Source organism: Dipteris shenzhenensis, chromosome 2 (genome assembly GCF_047967505.1).
Source record: "Dipteris shenzhenensis isolate YYH24624 ecotype China chromosome 2, Dip_SZ_1.0, whole genome shotgun sequence".
In the NCBI taxonomy this organism is placed as follows: Eukaryota; Viridiplantae; Streptophyta; class Polypodiopsida; order Gleicheniales; family Dipteridaceae; genus Dipteris; species Dipteris shenzhenensis.
In genome coordinates, this window is record NC_141597.1 from 49967738 (window position 1) to 49985230 (window position 17493).

The 17493-nt window shown below is 43.9% G+C and overlaps 1 pseudogene; it reads left to right on the top strand.

Annotated features, from left to right (window-relative positions):
• The first annotated feature begins 16035 nt into the window (after positions 1–16035).
• Positions 16036–16861, top strand: LOC147904912 (uncharacterized; annotated as a pseudogene).
• The last annotated feature ends 632 nt before the right edge of the window (positions 16862–17493 follow it).

A 17493-nucleotide genomic window follows, 5' to 3' on the forward strand; every position in this document is an offset into this window, starting at 1 on the left:
TTAGCGTTTTAATTTGCAAACCTGTTTCTTTTTCCACCATTGCCTTGAAACTCAGAAAGTGTGGAAACACTTCATTTTTATGCTTCATAAAATAAACCCACATCTTTCTGCTGTAGTCATCAATAAAGCTGACATAGTAGTGACATCCTACCATGGATGCTTCATTGGCAGTCCAAACATCTGAGTGAATCACCTCCAATGGTCTCTTGCTTACATATGAGCTTTTTGGAAAAGCATGTCTGGCTTGCTTGCCTAACTGGCATGCTTCACATACCTTAGGCATTCCATCAACCTTGAACTTTGGCAAACCTGCAATAATATTTTGTGCCTGCATAGATTTCAGCCTTTGTATGTTCACATGCCCAATATGCTTGTGCCATATCTCAATATCTGAAATGACGCCTCTTCCATGTGCAAACATAGCAGCATCTATCTTAGGTATACCAGCATCCAATGTGAACATTCTACCATTTCTGTTGCCTTTTGCAACCAGGTGGCACTTATCTTTTAAGTCCTGAACAAAACATCCTTGAGGATTAAATCTGACCTGCAAACCCTGCTCAACCATTTAGCCAACTGAAACCAAATTCTTTGTGATGTTTGGAACATGAAGTACATTAGATAGGTACTTTGTTTTACCATCTTTCATAGACAATGGCACTTTACCGACTTGCACAATAGGATGTGCAGTGTCATCAATTGTTTCAACAAAACCTGGTTTTTTCAGATTTTTAACTTCTCTAAACCACTCACCATGACTGGTCATGTGGTTAGAGGCACCAGAATCAACATACCAAACATCTTTGTAGTTTATTTCATTTTTCGTCATGGAATTAACCATGTGCTGCATCATAAACAAATAGTCACTTTTGTCATCATCCTGCCCACTTGAGGATGCATAGTTGCCTTGCTGCAGTTTTCCACTTTTTATGTCATTTTGCTTTTTGTAACAGTTCTTTGCAATATGGCCTGGTTTTCTACAATAGTAGCAATCAAGACTGTTATCTGATTGTTGGCTTCTTTGCCAACCACCACGGCCTCTTTGGCTCCCCCTGCCTCTAGAATGGCCTCTTCCACCTTCATGAGTTTGATTTTCTGCTTGTTGTTGATGATGACTACGATTGCCATTTCTACCACCTCCTCGTCCTCTTGATGAGGATCTACCTATGCCTCTACCTGAATCTGCATAGAGGACTTGCTCTTGTGAGCTTCCAGATGAAGACAAATTACCCTTTGTTCTTGCCTCCTCAATTATAAGAAGAGCAATCAACTCCTGAAAGTCAGGAAATGTCTCTTGAACTCCAATGGATGTCCGAAACTGACTGTATTCCTTGCCAAGACCATTCAAGGTCACTGATACAAGGTCTTCATCGTCAACAGGTGCTCCAATAGAACCAAGGGCATCTGCAAGCTTCTTCACCTTCAAAGAGTAATCATTTATACTCAGCTTGTCTCTCTGCACATTATGCAACTCTTGCTTTAGCTGCATCTTCCGAGCTTGTGTGTTTGTGCTGTACATTTTCACAAGTGTATCCCAAGCCTCCTTTGGCGTGACTGCATCTTGTATATGCACAATCATTGAATCTGAGACACTAACAGACAACCAGTACATCACCTTTCTCGCTCTTTCAGACCATGTCTTATACGCTTGCAATTGTGTAGCAGTGGCATTTTCAGGAAGCACATGCTCCCTCTCTTCACCTGTGATGAAGTCCCAAAAGCCCTTTCCCATAAGGAAGTTTGTCATTCTGAACTTCCACGCTTGGAAGTTATTCTTGTGTAGTTTCTCTGTGTAGTTTCTCACTGACAAGTTGAGCAAGGCCACTATCTGCCATCTTACTCTACAAGTGTAAACTGCGAACTGCAAAAAACCTGCGAGTTCCAAATAACACACAGAGCTCTCCTGCGGCACTTCTGCTCAATCATACAGTCACAACATGTGACGTATGGGCATATATTTGCATCCACCAGCACCCAAGGCTCCAAGGTCAAGTGTGGTCACTGCCTGCACAACAAAATCGCACTTCCGCTCTGCAAATATCAAATTTCGAGAACACATAGTCCTGAAATAGCAGTTTCGTGAAATGCCTGCAAAAAACTTGCGGGCCCGAAAACACGCCCGAAACGCGCCCGAAACGAAAATTCGGCCGCACCGAAGACCAAAGGCAGAAAGAGACAAAGACACTCTTACCCGTATGCCGCATCCTTGCTTATCTGTCAAGCTCCCTCACGAACCAAGCTCTAATACCATGAAAAGAATAAGGGGGAGAGAGAGAGGGAAGCTCAAATGCAACCTTCTTCTTCACACACCAAAGAGACAAGACACAAGAGGTGGAGGCCAAAGTGTGTTATCCTTCTTACTTGCAAAACCACACACCACTACTTACATAAAAAGAGATATGAACACTCTATGTCTAAGTGTTCTACAAACCCTAGCTACATGGTTCCTAGTGTGAACCCAAACCATACATCAATAGCTGTCATACAGTTGTTATTCATTAGTGCCATAGATACCACCGAACCACGTCGGTGATATAAATGTAGAACAGTCTTACCCGTATGCCGCATCCTTGCTTATCTGTCAAGCTCCCTCACGAAAGCTCTGATACCATGAAAAGAATAAGGGGGAGAGAGAGAGGGAAGCTCAAATGCAACCTTCTTCTTCACACACCAAAGAGACAAGACAAAAGAGGTGGAGGCCAAAGTGTGTTATCCTTCTTACTTGCAAAACCACACACCACTACTTACATAAAAAGAGATATGAACACTCTATGTCTAAGTGTTCTACAAACCCTAGCTACATGGTTCCTAGTCTGAACCCAAACCATACATCAATAGCTGTCATACAGCTGTTATTCATTAGTGCCATAGATACCACCAAACCATGTCGGTGATATAAATGTAGAACAGTCGCCTCACCTTGGCAACTCATCAATGTCCACACATGTTGAGCTCGATATCTCAACACATGCTTCAACGACAGAGTGAGGAGGTCTCGCCCCGGGAATGAACCCAACTAGTGCGTGTTCCTCAAGCCAGCTACAAGAAGCCTCAAGAAGAGAATCATCAACCTAGGCTTTCGTGGTCTTACCGTGTCGATCTTCATCGCTTCCGATATCTTCTTGTTGAGCTTCATCTGCATGCTGAGTTTTCAAGGAGGGAGTACTGGTGATTGTGTCGGTTGCATCGGCGATGCAGTCGAATAAGATCGATGCACCATTCTCTTCTTTCTCGATTTGAATGGACCGGGCAACGGAGGTCTTGAGCAAGAAGGTAGGGTTGGCGAGGAGCCTTCCGGACCTAGAAGACAAAGCACCACGATATGATCCTTTGTCTGAAGTTCCTCCGGGGTGGTGATTCCTATCTCCAGCATGTGTTGAGCTTGGGGGCATCGTCTTCTTCTTGGAATCTTTAGTTGTAGGATTTCGAGTGTCAGTCTGGCGATGGGCTATAGTGCTATCTTGCAAAGAATGTTTTTTTTTGGCTCTTGTCATGCAGGAACGTTCGATTGGGCGAGGCGGCTGGACTTGACCTGCCACCAGTACTCCTCCCTAGATACTTAGGTGAGGTGACATCTCCCATGCCTCCATCATTTATCACCAATCTTCCCACTCCTTCCTCCTCTCCCCACTCATCTCCATCCATCCTCTCTAGATCATCGAGTGGGTGTATCTTAGGATTGATTTTTAGCCTTGTTGGGTGTGATGTGTTTTTAAGGGGAAAGAAAGCAAAATGTTATGGACATAGAGTGTTTTGAATAAGTTTTTACATTGCTAGTATTGCCTTTAAACACCCACCCCTTGAAGAGTCACACTAAACTTGTATTTCCTTCCAAAGTGATCGTGCAAGGTGACAATGGTCAACAAGGGAGAGAAACATAGCAAGAAAGTTTCAACATGGTTGTTGTTGGGTGTGATGGATTTTATGAAAGAAAAAGCAAAATGTTATGGAAAAAGTGTTTTGAAAACTTTTTACATTCCTTTAATTGCCTCTAAAGGGGGGATGTAGAAAGAAGGGCTTGAACCCTTGTTCCTAGTTACTGGTGGGTCTAGTGGGATAACTCTCCCTTTTGATATATTTTAAAGGGTAGGGAATAAGACAAGGGAAAGAAAATGAATGGCATGAAGGGGGGGAGGTTATTTTCACACTAAAGCTGACAAGTGTGTACAACTCCATTTAGGCACCCCCTCCTAGTTTATTGGAAAGAAAGCAATATTGTTATTAATGGCATCGCTTTAGTTTTTATAGCTAACAATGTGGCATCGTGCTATTGTACCACACATATATTTATTTACAATTACACATGTAAAGTTACAAAGGTAGGTATTCACCTACTAGAGCATTTGTGTATGGCTAGTGTACGGTGTCCATCTACTAGGTAACCATGTAGAAAGGCCCTCACACATCACCCCATGGTTGAATGCTTGTCAAACCATTCCCAAGCTTTTAAACATCTCCCATGCATAGGATGATTATGAATTCAAATGTCCCATCTATGTCATTAAGAATATATATATGAGGTATGACTTTTGGGTGTTCGTGTATTGCACCCCTTACCTTAGCACTCCCTCAAGGAGGTAGTGCTCTAGCTAATAACCAAATTATATATATATATATATATATGTATGTATATAGAGAAAACAAAGTATAAAAGTACATCTTACAAACAAATTTGTGAGCAAAAAAGCAACACAATAGGCTCAAAATAAGCTATATCCTAATAGAGCCAAGTGCCTAAAGATGCCCAAGGGGCCAAGTTAAGCTAAATTATACCAAACTATACATTCCTCACAAGGAGAAAAACCATGACTCTAAGCTCATCCAAGGATGCCTTATAATCACATGTTAGTTAGCATTATGACGAGTGATCCATATACTATGTAGAATCACATAACACATCCAAGACCAAACTTGACAAATTTCCAAGATTGCCTTACAATCACATGTTAGTTTGAGATGCATTGGCATTATCTAAGACCAAACTTGATAAATTTCCCAATGTATAGATCCATGAACACCCAACAAGGCATTTCTCTAGTCAACCACACAAAATCGAAACCCGGTTAAGTTGGAGTTTCCTGAACCCCCACCATAGACTCATGCCTATGTAAAATGAGTGCTTGTGAGTTTCAATGTGTAATCCATAAAGATTAGAAACATGAACTTAATAGAGCAACTTGCCATCCGATCTGAGTAGGGAGCTTTTGAAATAATGTCCTCCACTTGATGTGTAACTTGTTGATCACTCACAATTACTATCATCTAAACACAACTTCTTCATATTTTGAGGGGAATGCTTTTTGGCAAGCTTATGGCAGCGAGCTTTATTAAGCCCAAAAACTATGAAGAGAGAAGTAGGAGGAGCTAACCTCTACCTTACCTCTTACCTCAAAGGATTCAAACCTTATTGTCAATGATGGGTTGATGCTTGGAGCCTAAAGAGTAGCTCCCTCTTCTTCAAACGGTGACCGCTTGTCTTCTTCTAACTCAACCAAGTGTCAATTGGATTGCAAGGGATTCATGGGGTTGTGGGAGTGATGCAAAAGGGGAAGGGAAAGAGGAAGGGAAGAGAGTAGAAGGAATGGGAGCAAAGGGGTGAAAGAGGGAAAGCATACACATCTACAATAATGCAAATGACAAAGAGACAAGTATGGAAGCAAGAGGGCAAATGAGCTCCTCACTTGTATTCCTTGAATCGCACCAACCAAAATGAGCCAAACTCTTGAAAAGTTGGCTTATATACTTTTGACCTTTTTTAGGGTTGGTCTAAACCTTCTAACCCAAAAATGGCCTTTAAAGGCTTTTCTACTCATTTTACAAGGCTATGGCTTGGCCCATGACTCAAGCCTATTGTTCTAGTGCAAATCTTGTAGGGGAACAACTTTATGGCTCAACTACTATGGAAAATATGCAGATTCTCTGCTTATTACAGTTTTCAAAGACATGTTAACCCAAAGTGGAAAATGGGTTGATAAGCCTCCCTTCCTATTGCAGCTCCAGTCCCATGGAGCATGGTACCGGGGTTGAGCAGGTTATTGCTTTTGAATATATCCACGATGCACAGGCGTTCCCGTGGATTCGGCATAATATATACGATTGCCAAAATCTAGTCTCAAAAATGTCCTCAAACAGGCAGACATAGACGGAGGAGAGATTTCGAATATGGAACTATAGTCGCATGACTCCCCTCATGTTCGGCCCCTTATTTAGGTCAAAGACCAGTTTGTGATTGCAAAAATTCTCTCTTTCTTCTTTGCTCGGTGTGACCTTCTTTATCAAAAATTCGAGCAGCCAGAGAATTTTAATGGTAGCTAGGACAGCTGGATCCGGTATGAGGATTAGTTTGTCGATAAAATCAAAAATTTTTCCTGCCAATTTGCTGAGTTGTGAGGGGGTAAGGATGTTGCAGAAGAGGAAAGTTAAATCGGACGTTGGTGTCTTCTCTTCTGATTTTATAAAAAGCTTCCCACGACCATCGACGTTGGAGAGGCATATACATTGGATCGATCTGCCGTCGATGTCGAGGTTGGTCACAATAAATACTTCAATACTTGGAGCCTGCCATCAATAGTCACCTTTGCCATTCGAGGAGTTGTTGTAGAAATTCTGGCAAAGGAGGTGTGTCTTGTCTGGCTGGTAGTACCCCCCCTGGATACATGGCAAATGTTCCACTGCCCACTTATTAAAATAACTTGAGACGTAATCAATTACATATGATAAATCTGCTGCCCAGAGCAGTGTGAACGTAGGAAGAAGATTCTTCCCGTCGAATTGGTGCAGCTGACGTACTTCTCGCAAGGGGCAAGAAATACTAAGCTCTATGAGCAAGTTGATCTCCAGGTACTCCGGGGGTGGGTTCAACTCCATTACTTCCTGGAGGGTGGCCTTAAGATCTTCACCTAGATCCTGTTGTTGTCCGAAAGATTCCGATGGTGCTTCAATGTCTTATGGGCACTCAAAGTCCACTACTTTGCTATCAACTGCTTGAGCCTATAGGAGATCAGGGAGCCACTGGTCTTGAACATCTTTCAGTAATGTGGATGGAGTGGGGATGTGTGTGGTGGTGTGTTTTTGACTGGGTGGAGAAGAAGGTGGGGATAGCTTAAGGAAAGTCACTAGGTGCTAAACTTTATTTGAGTATAGTGGGTATGTACCCAAGGGCTATTTATTTGTGCTATTGATGCCCAGGGGTGGTGCATGAGGGTTTTGGCTCGGTCCATTATGCTGATGTGAAGTGTTCATCTTCAAATTGAGTCAGAGCTTGTGTCCATTCTATTGATGTAAAGTCTGATTCATCGTGGTAGTGAAAATCAGGATCCAAGATTGCATGATATCCAATCCACATCATCTATCATAGCATGGACACAACTCGGCTATGAAGTACACAAATCCCGGACGGCCTATATTCTGATGAGTTGTTCTTGCAGGTATTCATGGGTACTCTTTGCTTCCAGCCATCCTATTGAATGCATCTAGTGAAGAATTTCGCCAATAATGCGATCATCTACTAGATACCGTTGGATGTTGGGGGCTGAAAGGTAGAGAAACCCATCATTGTATATTTGGGTCTCCTACAAGAACTTGCACCACCCCCTAAAGTTCAGCACTAGTGGGTGGATGAGGAATTGGAAGAGATCTGTGGGATTGGAAAGGGAGAAGAAGTTGGCAAAATAGGACATTACTAGGGTGGGGTGGTTGTGTAGTGTGGTTCTACGGAGGACCTTCAAAATTATGGGACTCTAAAGGCTATGTGAAATCTAAATTGTGAGTGATTAGGCTAAGTTTAATGGTGTGAAAATAGTATTCGAGGGTTTGCGTGATTGTGCGTGGTGCGATTGAAAGCTGCTCAAGCTCCTATGCTTCTTTCTCGTACAGGCTCAAGCATGACAGTTAGGTGGCAGGTGGTTCTGGTGGAGGTGCAGTCGTGGCCTTCGATAACTGTTTGCTCATCTGGACCAATTGTTGATGTGCCTTCTACAACTCATCTGCCAATTACTACTGCTTCAACTGGTCCCTTTTGGCCACTTGCTCAGCAGCGTGACGATAATATTTTGCCACCTGTGCATCTTCCTCTTTCTGCTTTGTGATCTGTTGAATTTTCACCTGAAGAGTCGTGGTGACCTCTTTAGCCATGGCCTTCTCCTATTGTAGTTCTTTCCTGAGATTGTCGATGTGTCCCTCCAGTGCGGTGCGCGTCCTCTCTAGTTCTCCCTCCAGGTCATCGATCCTCGGCCGTTTGTTGGACAACTCTATCTTAATCTTGTTGGCCTCGTCGAGTGCCTGGCCTGCACGGAACTGCTCCTGTGTAAGTGCGGCGTTCTTGTTTTGGAGCTGTGCAGCCTCATCAACGAGCTTGTTTCCCATTGCTTTAACCACCTTTAATTCCATTTCGGACCGCTCCAACTCCACCTGCGTCCTCTCCTATAGTTGTGTCACCGCTCGCACTGCATGTTGCAGTGTTGTTGAAACATATTTTCATACTCCGCCATTGAAATGGGATCACGGGCCCGGTTGTCTCTGTAAGCTTGTTGATTAGGAAACGTGTGAACTGCATAAGAAATGAGATCCCCAATTTGCACTGGCGGAGGTAGGTGTGGCACTTTGTAGGTGACGGTATCCAGACATTGTGGACATGGAGTAGGGTGCATTGTTGGAATTGGGAAGACGTTGGAGGGCTCCCCCATGAAGGTACCCGCAAAGGCGGTAGGTTGTGATGTTGCTTGGGTTGGAATAGAGGCAGATGGTAGATTTGCATGCAACTCCAATGATTGACTATCTTCCATTTGTTCATCATAATTTGCCTCCTTCAGTGGCTCCTGATCGGCTCTTGCACTGCCATTGAACTCTGGCCCTGCTTGGCATGTGGTTGTTGTTCTCTAGGATCCTCTTGAGGTAAATCCTCTTCCTAGACTACCTTGGATAAGCATCCGGCCCCAATTGTTGTTCTGGCTTTGATTGTCATGGTGTCATCGCTCTCCGTCTCTTTGTCATCACTGTCCTCTAGGGCTTTTCCTTTTTCTGACGGTTGAGGATGTGATGATGCCCGAGTTGCAATTTTGGTTGGGGACACCATGGGTGTTGCCTGAAGACCCATGCCAAAATCGAGAGGTGGAATATCTCAGTTGAGCAGTCGATAGATAAAGAATGTAAGGAGCATGGGATTCTCAATTTTGTGGCCATGGTTCTTGCGCACCATCCCAATCTGTTTATAGAATAAATCCACCCAATCTGGAAATCCGCCCAATCGGTTGTACCAGTGATGATGACTGTATGTTAACTTCGTTATCATTACCGATGCTAGTGCTGCCTTCTTTAGTTGAGGATCCAGGATATACTTGAAGTCAATGCCACTTGAGGAATAAGCATGTGGCTCCACCATGTCTTTGAGTTCAACTAGCACCTTCTTGATCTGTGTGAAGGAACAGCTCCAACTCTGTTAAGGTTGAAGGCTGCCTGCGTAGATTCCTTGGTGATGACCACTTCCAGTGCCTCATTTGGATCCACCCCCCACACTTTGGAATAGGCTTTTGGACTTCTGCGCGCAGAAGTCTAGATCTTTGCACGAGATGACTTACATAGCAAAATTTTTCAATTTTTCCCAAATTATTCCCAAGGCCTCAATTTCCAAGAATCTGACAAAAAACATCCTCTTTTACTTCTGCACGCAGAGATGCCACGTGTCACTTAGTATGCGAAAAATTACACTTTACCCAGAAAATGCTCCTAACTTCATGTTTGGCCTCCTATGAAAATTTGAGCAGTTTCCAACTTCTACACGTAGAGATTCTTCAGTATGAGAATTTTTTTGAAGTTTGCCCAGAAATGCCTCTTCTTGCCTAAAAATGTGTTTTTGAATGACTTTGGGACATAACTTCTGCGCGCAGAAGTCCTACCTCATACTAAAAAGACTTCAGACTTGAAACATGTCATTATCTAACTTGTTTGGGCCTTCTGGACCAACCTTGTTGAAATTGACCCTTGCATCCCATGTTGCATGTTGCACGAACCTGTCTGACTGCTCCTAGGTTAATGCTTAAAATTTGCTCAAATTTCGAAAAAAAAAATTTAACCTTGCTTCAGCGAAGTCTTTCTTGCTACACGATGGCTTCTTTTGATTGGTGTGACGACTCCTTTTGATGGCAACTTGCCAGTGGAGAAGGATGCCTTGCCTTTCAGAGCCAATTAGGAACTTCTTAGCTTACTTTGCAAGCCAACCACGGACTTCTTGGAGCACCTGATTCTCCCATGGACTACTACTGTCATATGCACCTTATTGCCCCATGACTATCACCTTTTTCCATCCGGCACTAGTTCCTTTTCACTACCACCTTTATTATGCTTAGAATATGCCTGCAAGGGGGGGGTTCTCTGTGACTCTTGTAGACAGTTAAGCTTGACAAGGTACAGTCGTTCGACCCGTCCCATGCCTTAATGTTTCCAAGAGCTGCAGATGCCCAGCCTACAACACAGTCCAAGGGAGATACCCTATGATCTTCAGGAACCAGCCATCACTCTGGCAGGTCATGGCCTCCACAGATCCATGACACTTCGGACGCTTCCTACTAGAGATCCAGAGACAGAGAGAGATACTACTTTAGCCCCCCCTACCGACCCCGATCGGCGGAGGATGCCAGTCCCACCTCATGGAGTTCTTTCAGCCATCAGTCGCCCCACGTCTTACACCCCCACATGGAGTTACCTTACAGCAGGCTGAGGAGATTAGAGCCCGCCGACGACCACGAGTTCCAGGATACCGTACACCGAGATCACACCACCTAGAGATCACAGAGATCCGAACGCGACATCCGTGACACATCCAGGATCGAGTGGATCAGATGAGACGAGATCCAGCCCTAGTTCTTCGTGGACTCTCTACACCCATGCCGATGTACGACATTGGATATGAAGGTCCATTTGGGTGACTTGACATATTGGGCTATCTTCGGCCCTTTGGGAATTGTAGCGGTAGGCATATCATCAAACATACGGTCCATGAGTGTTCTGCCTCCATTGGATCCTGTCGAAATAGAACTCTGCTACTGTTTGTGAAATGTGGAGGCTTTTACCCCCCTAACTAGCCGAGGATTGGGCTGGATAGACTGAATTCGAGCCCTTGCTGGCCTGCAGTCTCTATTTGTATTTAACCTGGATTTCTTGAACCTGGTCAATGGCTTGCTGAAGCTTCACTAGTTTGATAGCTTCCTGGAGCCTTCTCTTTTCTTCAATTGGATCGAGATAGGGGCATGGCTTGTATTCCCCTACGCCCTTGGCTGTAACGGGTTTGGTTGTGGTGATTGGTGGTGGAGCGAGCAAAGCCTTGTCGGTTTGGGTTCCACTGGAGGTAGTGGAGACGGTTGCAATGTCCTCATCCGATCTGCTTTGTATGATCATTGCTTCCTTACCTCGAACTACTTGCTTTCCTTGTCTGGTCCTCTTTTTGGCTTTTTCTTCAGCCTTGGCCTCGCCACTTGCCTTGGCTTGAGATCTGGTGATTATGTTGAGAGGCACTGTCTCGGTCGCCGCAAGTTGGACATTAAGCAAGTTGATGCTTGCTATAGCATTTGGTGTAGGGGGAGGCGAGCTTGGAGGTGCCTTCATTAGACAGTCCTTGAAGAGGTGGTCTATGCCACATCCTTGACACATCATCCAAAGTGGTGACTGAGCTGGTGTTGGTATTAAATTCTTGATCAGACACTCAGCCACACAATGGAGACCTTGACAGTGGAAACACTCCATGGGTGGTCTCCTAATTGTGTTGTTGAGATCTATCCTCAGCCTTTGAGCAAATGCTTGGTATACTAGGGCCGGTGGTGACAAATAGTCTTCTTGGGATACATAGTAATATTGCCATGACTGTGATGGCTCGTCCCAAAATGGCTCGTACTAGAGCTCTTGTGGCTGGTCTTGGTACTCCCAGTCTGCACTCTCCTCTAAAGACATGTGTCTAACTAGTGTGATCCTCAGTGGAGGAGGCTGTGGTAGTAGGATTGGTGGGGGTAATGGAGTCTCTTGGACTCGGTACGTGCCTGGGGGTGGTTGATTCACGAGAACTATAGCCCCAGTGGCAGGTGTCATGGGTGGGGCTTAAAGGGCTGGCAATCTTGGGTATCTGCAATGTGTCGTCTCATGATTGCCCCATCTTCCACAATGAGCACAATAATATTGAGGGCGGGCCCTCAGCCTTGGACATTTTGTGCTTGTGTGGTTTTGATGGCAGACCACACACCAAATCATATCCCTGCATGGGTAGAGATGTGGGTTAGCGGGGGCATTGTTGCTTTCTACCTTCAGATGTTGGCTTATCTGCTCAGAAATTAATGTAGCCAATTCATTTGTGGTCATGTTCTGGAGCAAGTTGCCTTTTTTCTCCGGTCTCTCTTCCTGAGAAGTGACACTCGCTCTCGATCCTGGTTCCTGTATGATTGGAATGGTTTCCACTAGTTATCCTTCCATCGTATTGTCATCCATGTCGATGGCTAACTTGTAGTATGACTCAAAGGATCGGGGGTTGTTGAGGATTAGAAAATCATGTAGCCTTGGATTCTTGGTCCCAAGGAGGAACCTTGGTAGGAGTTGCACGTTGTTCAACTTCTCCTTTGGCTTGCACCTGGAGTTCAGATCCTTGCAATAAAGTCTCATAGAGACTCTTTTGGTTTCTACTTTACTCCATAGAGTTGAGAGATAGGACTCCACTTGGCCCCGTGGGGAGCAAAGCCCTTGATGAATGCCTTTTTCAAGACTTCCACATTGATGGTTTCAGCTGGGCTCAAGGATCTAAACCATGTGCTAGCCTTGCCATCCAGAGTCATGCCAAATGACTTTACTTTGACTAACTTTTCCAAGTCTCTGAACAAGTCACAGACTTGTTCGAATTGTTCAAAGTATGATATTGAGTCCCCTGAGCCATCGAATTTGGTCAGAAGTCATGCTATTTGATACAGCTTTACTCCGTGTGTATTGTCTCATTGGGCAAATATCACACCTCGTCTGACTGCCACTGCCAAGTCCCTCAAATTGGCTTTGGTTAGTATAGTGGCTACCACCGGAGGGAGTGGTGGCGGTGGTGGATTCACTGTGGCAGTGGGGTAGGGGTTTGTGGGTGGATAGTAATTTGGGGGATAGGTGTATATGGGTGGTTGTGAATAGGTCGAAGCACCTGGCCCTCAGGGATAGGTTGATGTGGGGGTATGGGTTGAAGTGGGGGCATAGCCACTAGAAGATGCAAAGTGTGTACGGGGAACATAGAAGTTGGGTGGAACACTCGTAGGGATATTGATGGGGATATCGCCAGTGGGGGTGACGGATGGTCGAGCCGTAGCTATAGATCCTCTAGCCCTCCCTGTATGACCAGTGGTGAAGAATGGAGTGCTGGTGAATGGGTTACTTGTGACCGGCACACCTGTGACTGGTGGGCTGTCCGCATAGGCTCCTAATGGGATGGAGTACATTATTGTAAACGACGGTGTGCTTCTCACCGTGCTTGTAAAGATCGAAGTGGTAGCAGGATGGGAGGTAGCACCGAACAAGACTGGGGTACTCGTGGGACCGATCTGAAAGGATTTGGATCTATTTTCGGCATAGGATACCCTCCTATGTCTGGGACTGCTTCTGCATATGTATAGGTTGGTGTAGCTATAGGGACAGATCCGTAAGGATCGGTTCCTAGCCCAAACAAGGGGTCTTCTGTGGTACTGGGTACAGCCTGGGTGTAGATGTAGGTGGGGGATGGTGTTTGACCCCTCCCCAAGCTTTGTGACATGTAGCTCTCCCCTGGTACTGTTATTAAAAATAGATCATCGTATGGGTTGGTGTATTCTCGGGGGGATAAGGGGTCATTTGGCCCTAGGCCGTAGTTTTGTTTGAGTGCTTGCTCTGCAGCAATAGGAGTGAAAAAAAAGTCCAGTCCTACTGTAACAGGGTAGGTGCTTGCTGCTCTGTACTCGGAGGCATTCCCTCTAAGCCTACCCCTTCTAGCTGCATAGTCGGGAGGGTTCTGAGTTCATATCTGGTTGGATTGCTCTCCTAGGGGTTGGTCCTTGTTGGGTAGAGGGGTGGCTTCCTTGCAGCCGACATGTATTCCATCACGTGAGTGGTTGTCTGTAGTGGCTGGAATGATCCTAAAGGATTTGATGGTTGTCCACTCATGGGTACTGAGTATTCCTCCCCAAAAGGGGGTCTACTACTCATTGGTTCAATTGAGAGTGGGTGGGATTGTTCCCCTGTGTTTACGGATGTGGGGGAGGTGGGATTAGAACCTGGTGGGCCCAAAGAAGTTGTTCATTCTCTTAGGGTCCCTGACATGCTCATGGATTGGTCAAAACTTTGGGATTCCTCTCTTGCCTCACAACCCCCTATAGCCACCCCACCATCATCATTAGGCAAGATTTGGACTCAATTTTGGGCCCTCTAAGAAACACCAGGTCAGCTAAGAGAGAGAAAATAAGAAGCCTCCAAATAATAAGGAAAAAAGTGATATAATTTTAATGAAGAGAATGAAAGCTTTTATAATCCTTCAGTTTCTGACCATTTGGACATTCAATATGGTAGGCCTCTTCGCTATCTTGGTAATGGCTACTGGCCACCCTTCTCACACGGTGGCCAAAACACCCTTCTCACAGCTGCCATGCTCCTCTCACAGCTGCGACTGCTTGCATGGTTGACAGAGGTTACAGTAATGTCCAAGAAATTTGAGTTTTGAACAAGGAGACTACTTCTTTTGGCACACTTTCGTTCATATTTGAAAGAAAAAGATGGAGTTATTATATTGTTTTAGACATACTCTTATACTGCTCCTTCAAAGATCAAGCATTCTGAGGACACATGCAGTGAGGGAGAGCTTGGAAGTGGCAAATGGAAGGAAGATCAAGAAATCGAAGAGATGTTTACCACATGCACATCAAGCTTGAACACGAATATGAACCTGTGAGTAAGCAAAACAAACCAAATATGGTGTCTGCTCTTTCAAAAGAGGAATTGAGGATGCAAGGAAACAAGAACGTGGATTTATGGACTGATGGGACGTTATATCCCAAGGACCCATTTACGAATTCTACACCCCCATTTAGGAATGTCACATCCTTGTTAAACTTTACTGGAGATGGTTACACTGGATTTTTAGGATATACACAACATTTGCAAGTGGCCAACAATGTTCTCAAAGAAGAAAGAGATTTGCTCATGAAGGAGAACGATCATTGAAGCAAACGATGGAGGGATATGTGCAGAAGTTACTCAACAACAAGGAAACCATTTCAAAGCTTCAAAAGGACAGGGATGGACTAAGACTCAAAAAAACTGCACTGGGTCTACATCAACGACAAAAGAAATTCAAAGATATTGAGAAATTGAAGATTGGAGGAGGAGGCATCAAGAAGAGAGTTCACGCTATCAAGTAAGCTCATTTTTATTGATCTGAATCACATTTTATTGTTCCAATGTTCTTCTTACGTGCCCATTAATTATTCAAAATGCATCAGGTCATTGTTGCATCCCATTCGGGGATCAATGAGAGAACATTGTGGTGCACATTATAGCCTTATTATAGATCGCCAGATTGTAGCTTCATTGATGAAGCTCAAAAAATACAAGAAGCTCACAAACAAGCACATACAGGAGTTCATGAAGGCTAATGAACTAAATCCCATGGACATCCAATCGGTCTTGGATGAAGCAAGTACTTCACAGAAAGGGTACTCTGCAATTTACAAGACTATTCATGAAAAGATGAGTGGAACATCATCTTTGTTGCCTAACACATGGTCAGTACAAAAATTACGAAAACAAGTGAATGAGGAGGTATTGCATGCACTAGGAGCCCCATTTCATATCGATGATATCTATGTACACCCAAAAGGAGATCTGGTATACAACAAATTTAACAATATTTTTTATGACCTTCGGACCTTGCAATCCTATATCGTTCAATTGTTTGAAGTTACAACTCAAGAATGCCATGGTGTCCTCCAATTTGTGATTAAGCTTGATGAGTGTCAAATTGTGAAGGAAAGAAAGTTGGAAAGAGTGACTATCACACTTATGAACAGAGCACTTGATCCTTCAATTACAAAGGATGATCGTAGATGGTGTCCAATCTGAAAACAACATATTCTCTTTGGGGTCCTTTGAGGTAAAGGACATTTTTGTTTCTTTTAGTGCTTTGTTTTTGTCTTTCGAGATATGCAATGAGACTTTTGGCATTCGTCTTTTGTATGTTAGTACCTTCAGAGAGTTTTGAAATATTGCATTGGGTTTTTCATAAGACATCTATACCTGAGATCATCAGTGAGCAAAGAAATGGCCAAACATTAGATGTGGATGGTCTAGGACAATACAAGGTGGAGTGGCATATGGCAGGTGATCTTAAAACATTGAAATGTATGTACAATGTGTCCAAAGGTGCAACTTCCAAAAGCCCTTGCTTATACTGCATGTGCAACGCCAAGGTGTTTGATAGAAGTCATTGGAAGAAGGCACCATATAGGAACTTGAAAGACCCTAACTTCAGAGAAGTTCTTGACATTCCATTGTCAAGTGTCCATGTATGCACAATGCATGCTCTTTGCAGAATCATAGAGAAACTATTATATCTGTACATATGTTTTGCATGGACTCTACAACTTGATGTAGCTAAGAAGAAGAATGCTATAAGATCAATAGAGAAAGCAATGTCAGACATTGGTTTGCATGGTGGCTATGTAACCATAGAGAAAGCTGAGAAGAGTCCAAGGATGGGAAGGATGTACCGAAGAAACCCTCGATTGGGGGTGTGAAAGCAAGAAGTTTTCTTTCTGGACCAACACTACCACAAGATAATCATCGATATCAAAGAATACAAGCAACGAGAACAACAAAATACGATTGATGGAAGTCTATTCACAATGCAATACCTGACCATGCAGACAATGGTGCAGCAAGAACACGTAAAGCTAATGTGTGGAAAGCTATAGACATTGTGTTCAAGGTCTGTGACAAGAAAGTGTGGGCAAACAAGGACCATGACATCTTTCAAAGTGCGTTACAGGAGTTCAAGTCATCAATGATTGATGCATGGACTCACCAACACATCACCCACTATATGGTACATGACAAATTATGCATTCAAATAGTATTTGGAGTAAATGATTCAATGGTGAAATTTATAGCTTTTATTGCTAACTCTTTATATTTCTCTTGTTTCAGCATATTATCTACAATCATACGCCTTGATTTGCAAAGAACTATGGAAGTTTATCAATATGGTCAACTCAGGGTATGGAGAAAACACACTATCAAGCATGCTTTGCATATTTCAAGCACACGAGACATGTTGGGGGAGCAGAAAGAGCAAATAGTTTAACATAAAAAAAAAATCTTCGATACGGGGGTAAAATTCCGCTCAATAGCAAGAATGAAGGACGCTCTTGACAAAACCACGATGGTCTCTCTATAGGACGTGGAGCATCGATGCAAGGGTGGGGGATGCTGAACTATATGGACACACTCAAGCCATGAGGG